At 54.6% G+C, this 6,086-nt stretch overlaps 1 pseudogene; it reads left to right on the top strand.

The window, feature by feature from the left end:
* On the top strand, positions 1-98 carry LOC143719469 (U6 spliceosomal RNA; annotated as a pseudogene).
* The last annotated feature ends 5,988 nt before the right edge of the window (positions 99-6,086 follow it).

Below are 6,086 nucleotides of genomic sequence, written 5' to 3'. Positions count from 1 at the left end.
GTGCTTGCTAAGGCAGCACATATACTAAAATTGGATCGATACAGAGAAGATTAGCATGGCCCCTGCGAAAAGCTTCGCCATCGTTCTTCTCTGTTTTCGCGCATGCGCATTAGTGCCTTCGCGCATGCCCAGTCGCACAAACGCGGTACAAACGAGACACCATCAAAGCGTAGGATCGAATCCCGACCGAAGCACAAATATTAAACATTATATTACACACTATTATATTCTTATTATGCCTATTTCATGTGTATACATAAAAGTAACATGCCGTGCATTATTTGTTTCACCTTTTTCTGCATAGATATTAAAATCTGTTGTGTTAAACATTATATTGTATTTATATTGTTTATGTTAAATAATATACTGTATTCATATTGTTTCCACTTTTTATATTGTTTCACCCTTTTCTGCATAGATATATTGTATTTATATTGTTTCACCTTTTTCTGCATATATATAAAAATTTGTTATGTTAAACATTATATTACATTTATATTATGTCAATAATTTTATTTCAATGTATAAATAAAAGTTACATGCCGTGTATTATTGTTGTTGTTGTAGTTGTTGTTGATGATGATGATGATGTATAGATGCAGAAAACACCAAACACAGCAGCAGTAGACTACAGTGTGAAATAGATTATTTATTTCAAACTACAATACAATAAAACATGATGATTTTGATGATGATGATGATGATGATGATGATGATGATGATGATGATCATAATAATAAAAAAAATAGAGCATCAGAGCAGACACATGGCATAAATGTTCTGGGGCGAGATGCAGAACAGTGGTATTGATGCAGAACAGTGGCACAAGGCTTCATTCCTCTTATTTTAAACCACATCAATCACAGCAGACAGACGCATAGTATAAGGGCTCATTACAGACATGCATGGATAAATAATGCAGCAGCATACAGTGTGAAGTACCAACGCGGCGGCAACAGAGCCAGTGGCAACTGGACGTAACTCCAAAGACAGTGACCACATTATTGACCATACCCACATGTCCAAAATGCCTATATAACTTGTCAGCGCATAAAATCAGAACAGCACAAATGCATGACAATGTGTTATACAGGTGTGAATGTGTTATACAGGTGTGAATGGGACAGACAATGTTTTCTTTTCTTTTTCTTAAGCCATATGATAGGCAGCATACACACACAGTATAGGCCTATATAACTTGTCAGTGCAAAGAATCAGAATAGTACAAAGGCATGGCAATGTTATACAGGTGTGAATGGGATACACAATGTTTTTTTTGCTGTAGAAAAGTTGTGGCAGGTGTGGACCGGTGTTTGTAGGAAGCCTCCACACCGCGGCAAGGTCCCGGTCCTTGTGGAGGGTAAAGTCAATGTCTTTAAAAAACAAACAAACAAACACTGAAACAACTATATACACCTGCCCCAGCGAGAATGCGAAATCAGTCCGGGGCTCGACCCTGGTCCTTCATCTCCCTCAGCCAGTCCTCCACACTCTTACCCGCTGCGGCGGCAGAGCAAAAATGTACATTGCCGTAGCGGGTGTGTCCGGTCTCCCTCCGCTTTGGCTGGCCGCATCTCCTGCACTTTTGTTCTTGTGGCACGCCGGCCCGGGCAGCGACGACTGTTCCTGCCGCTGCCCTCTGCTCAGCCCTCTTCCTCCTCAGCCATTCAGTTTTGTACGCAGAGCGAGGCTGAGGAGGAGGAGCAGGAGGTGGTGCAGGCAGCCGAGGGCCGGCGTGATGTGCGGCGGCCAGCGGCAGAGGGAGGACGTGTGGGGCTGGCGTTGTCCGAGGGAGCGTTGGGATGGGGAGCACCCTCACACTCTGCTGGGGCAGTGAGAGGTCCAGAAAGAGAGGCTGTGTTGCCGGAAAAGGTCCTGTTGCAGCTGCAGCAGCCGGTGGTATGGCCAGGACAACAGCTGAGGGGGCAGGCGGTAAAGGCGCCAGTGGGCGCACTGGCGCTGGCAGAACAGGCACCGGTGCTGCCACGGCCGGTGCTGCTGCCAGAGGTCCCGCCGCCCTTGGCGCTGCTGTCCTCGCCTGGCCTGTTGCTGCTGCCGGAGAACGATCCACCGCTGTTGCTGGGCACGGCGCCGAACCCGCTGCCGCTGCCGCTGGTGGTCGTCCCTCTGCTGCAACGCCTGAAGCTAGCACAGTCCTCTCCTTCTCCCGCTGCATCCTGGTGAACCTGAAAACGGATTTCAACGTAGTGTTTTAGTTACATGTACAATTTTGAGAGCATGCCATTCAAGCATGTCATTACCATAACATCAAAAGCATCAAACATACCACAGCGAGAGGGTCCTGGCGTTCAGCTCAAAGAGCTGTATGGGCGCCCGAGCCATCAGCCTCTGGTGGCCCAGCACAAGGTCCCGGATGTGCTGGTACCGAAGCAGTATGCTGTCCCACCGCGACCTCCGGGCACCGCGCGCACGGCTGCCCGAGGGGATCAAGCGGCAGAGCTGGGTGCATACTGCCTCTACCAGCCGGCTTGCGCTGGGACTGCTGGCAGGTCCAGAGGTCTCTCCGACCAGGCAGCTGTGGACAATGGACAAAAACAATGACAGATATGAGCATGATAATGGGCAACATTACATAAAGCAGCTTGTTTGTACACCAGGGAAATGTATGATGGAAGCGTAGCCTTACCGTCTCAAGCTTTCCACACCAGGTATACTGGTGCGGCTTGGCTTGGCTGCCATGAAGCGCCCCTGAGCTGGCCTGTCCCTGTAGCGGGGAGGGTAAACTACTCGGGCCCTGTCGTACGGTGACAGGGCCTCGTAGAGCCTGATAAGCTCGTCTACCCTCCCCTCTGACAAGGCCGGGTCGTGACGCAACCCCACCAAGGCCGTGGCCAACTGGACCACGGCCAGGTACCCCGGCTGGTCATCCGGTCCTCTGTAGTCCTGCAGACACACAAGAAGAGATGGAAAACAATAAGTCAGGTGGATGGAACAGAGCGAGCGCAGTTTTTGGTGATGCGAGATGCACTGCAGTCGCAGACCACAAAGAGGTGGCGTGCTTACCTCAGCAGCCTGCTGAGGCTCTGGCGAGGACCGGCCGGGGGAGTGGGGTGCGGGCTCGGGGGCACCGGTCGGACTGGATGGCTCGGGCGCGGGTGCGTCAGCCGGTCGCCCTGACCGCGGGTCCGTCTGAGGAGCTGGGAACTCGCCAGGCACGTGCAGGGTGAGGTCCTCCACCTCCTGCGGGCCGTCGGCGAGCTCGTCATCCTCGACGAGTTGGGGAACGTCCCCCCCCGCGTCCGGAATGTCAGGGTCCAAGCTGACGTCCTGCAGCACTCTGCCCGTCTGGGAGTACAGGTACTCGATGCCGATGAGTTCCCCTGAAGTACAACAACACAAATCGCATCAGTCAGTCTGGTACAAATATCATTCAGTGTGGACACGTGTAAGCGCGGTGGCTTGAGTGTTCTTACCCGTGTACTCCCTGGGCTTGGTGTAATCCTTGACCACACTCGTGCCAAGCACCCTTTGGCTGAGCTGGTCAAGGGAGTGCTGCAGGGGGCCATTGTAGGAGCGGAGCAGCGGCCGTCCCTCCTGTGCCACGGACGCCGCCCTGTCGGCGTTCCACCGCGTCAACCCCTCCAGGAGAAATGCCTGGAAGTGCCAGGGATTGGCACTTTCTCCTGAGGAGGAACACAGATCTGTTTAGCAGTTTATTCAGTGCACACAATGTGAATGACAGCGAGTCGATGACAGTGAAAGATTGACATGACAGTGAAGCATGTGAAACATACCTGGAATGAAGCGGTTGAGATGCAGGTGGAACGACTCCAGGGACGTGGAGCCTCGTGCACAACGGTACACCGGCAGGCTGATCCCCCCCTTGGTCACCCTGCCGGTCTCAGTGTACAGCTCCACGCCCGGCGGGTCCTGGATGCAATGGAGGTGGCGCCGCTGCTCCGTCCAGATCTTCTGGATGCGGTCTTGGTCCAGCAGGGAAATCCCCATGGTGTCTCGTCCGTTGGCACCGCCGAAGGTTTCCAGGAGGTCACCGATCAGCCGCTCCGTCTCCGCCGCTCCACGCGTGCGGCGACGGCAATGGAGAGCCATATTCTTGCGGCTGACGTGCCTCCACACTCCGGCGTCGGACGAGAAGGTCATCCCCTGCGCCTCAAGCATCCTCTTCTTCGCCTTGAGCAACCGGGCTGCGTCCTCTGGGTCCCACAGGAAGATGCACGAAGACAGCTGCTGCAGGAAGGGTTTATACAGCTGGTGGCTCTCGGTGGTGACACCTGTTATGGAAAAATGCATGTTACATCAAGTTATGGACCCAATGATGTCTCTTACTGTGATGCTGTTTGTTTAATTATTGTTTTTGCCACAACGCACCTGACGCGAACCGCCGCATCAGGTGCCAGATGTCCAGCCGGACCACCAGCTTGTCCCACTTCCCGAACATGTCAGCTGTCTTGGATCCCCCGTGGGACGAACAACAGTCCCGGTCGACGTAGAGGAGCTGAGGCGGCTCCACCCCAGCGTCCCGATACCGCCGCATTAACCCCGCAGCCATGGACAACAGGCCGGCACCCTCGGCGTCCGTGAGCACGGACATGAGCACCTGTCCGTGCTCGTTGCCGACGTTCGTTGCCCACGCTGCGGTCTGGGCGGCAGCACCGGCGAGCTTCCGGGTCACCTGTTTGAAAGAATAAAGCATCTCAGTAAGGCTGCACGCACATAGCCAGAGCGTGATACTCCGCACCACATTTATATACATATATATTTATACATACATAGCACCACATTTACCTTCTTGGTCGAATCCATCTTCAAGACCGTTCCGAAGACGGAGGTGACCCGGGCCTTCACGTCCTCCAGGCGGGAGAGGATGTCGTGGCAGTACACCATTAACAGCCACGCGTACTGGGGCACGGGTGGCGGTTTTGGTGGTGGGGTGCACATGCGCACGACACCTCGCGACGTGAAGGGCTCCATGACGCTGAGGTAGTGTATGGACCGCCGCATCCAGGCCTCTGTGTGTGCCTCACAGAGTTTTTTGTACAGCTGCGTGGCGCTGTTCCCCCGAGTACGCTCACGCAGCTGGATGATTACCCGCCGGTCGCAGGCGAGCCTACAGAGAGGAGCACATCATGTGTTACAGAAGAGCCACACACAGACACACTGTGACAGTGTTCAGACAGGTACTTACTTGTAGGTGAGGATTGCCGGCAAGAGGGCGCAACACACAGACACACTGTGACAGTGGTCAGACAGCTACTTACTTGTAGGTGAGGATTGCCGGGAAGAGGGCGCCACAAACAGACATACTGTGACAGTGTTCAGACAGCTACTTACTTGTAGGTGAGGATTGCCGGGAAGAGGGCGCGATGCCCCTCTCCCAGCTGACCCACGACCTCCTGCGACCAGGCAGCTACCTTCCTCTTACACCGACGGCACTCCAGGTACTCGGTGGCCATCAAGTACCAGCCGTCGATGTCCAGGACCCTCCGGATGGTCCTGTAGAGCCCACACTTGGTGAGGGCCCTATTACAGCATGTCGGCCGGACGCCCCACAGACGCAGGGGCGTCCAGAGGAACAGCCGACACGCGAAGAAGGCAGCTGGTGAGGCGGGTGGCTGAGTGTAACTCGGCCGGGGCTGAGGGGGGTCCCACCACAGCTTGAGGTCTGTGGTGAGTTTGGTCCTCCCCTCGCTGTCTGTCTTGAACAGCTCCCGGCCGATCCACTCCTGCTCTTCCACGGTGAGAGCTGTCCGCCAGCTCTCAGGCAACCGGGACTGTGAGGGAAAAAAACAACACAAACAAACACACTGTAAGGAGGCTGAGAGGAGGTGCTACATGCAGTTTGACAGTCAACTTCACTGAGTTGTGCCGTCCATGAGTACGGGCACGGTGTGTGTGTGTGTGTGTGTGTGTGTCTGTGTTTGTGTTTGTACCTCAGCCGAAGCAGGAGTGGGCGTTGCGGGCTGCTCCACTTTCCTCTCCTTCCTCTTCCTCTTCGCCGGCGCTGGTGCCAGGGTGGCCTCCCCAGATGGCGTCTCCTCCACGGAGACGCGACGGGGCTCCTCCCTGGTCAACGCCGGAGCCCGAGCCGGAACCGCGAGCGTAGG

This window comes from Siphateles boraxobius, unplaced genomic scaffold (assembly GCF_051911475.1).
Source record: "Siphateles boraxobius isolate OS27281-9 unplaced genomic scaffold, OSU_SipBor_1 63, whole genome shotgun sequence".
Lineage (NCBI taxonomy): Eukaryota > Metazoa > Chordata > Actinopteri > Cypriniformes > Leuciscidae > Siphateles > Siphateles boraxobius.
The sequence above is the reverse complement of the archived record's forward strand: the minus strand, read 5'-3'. Positions and strand labels throughout refer to the sequence as shown.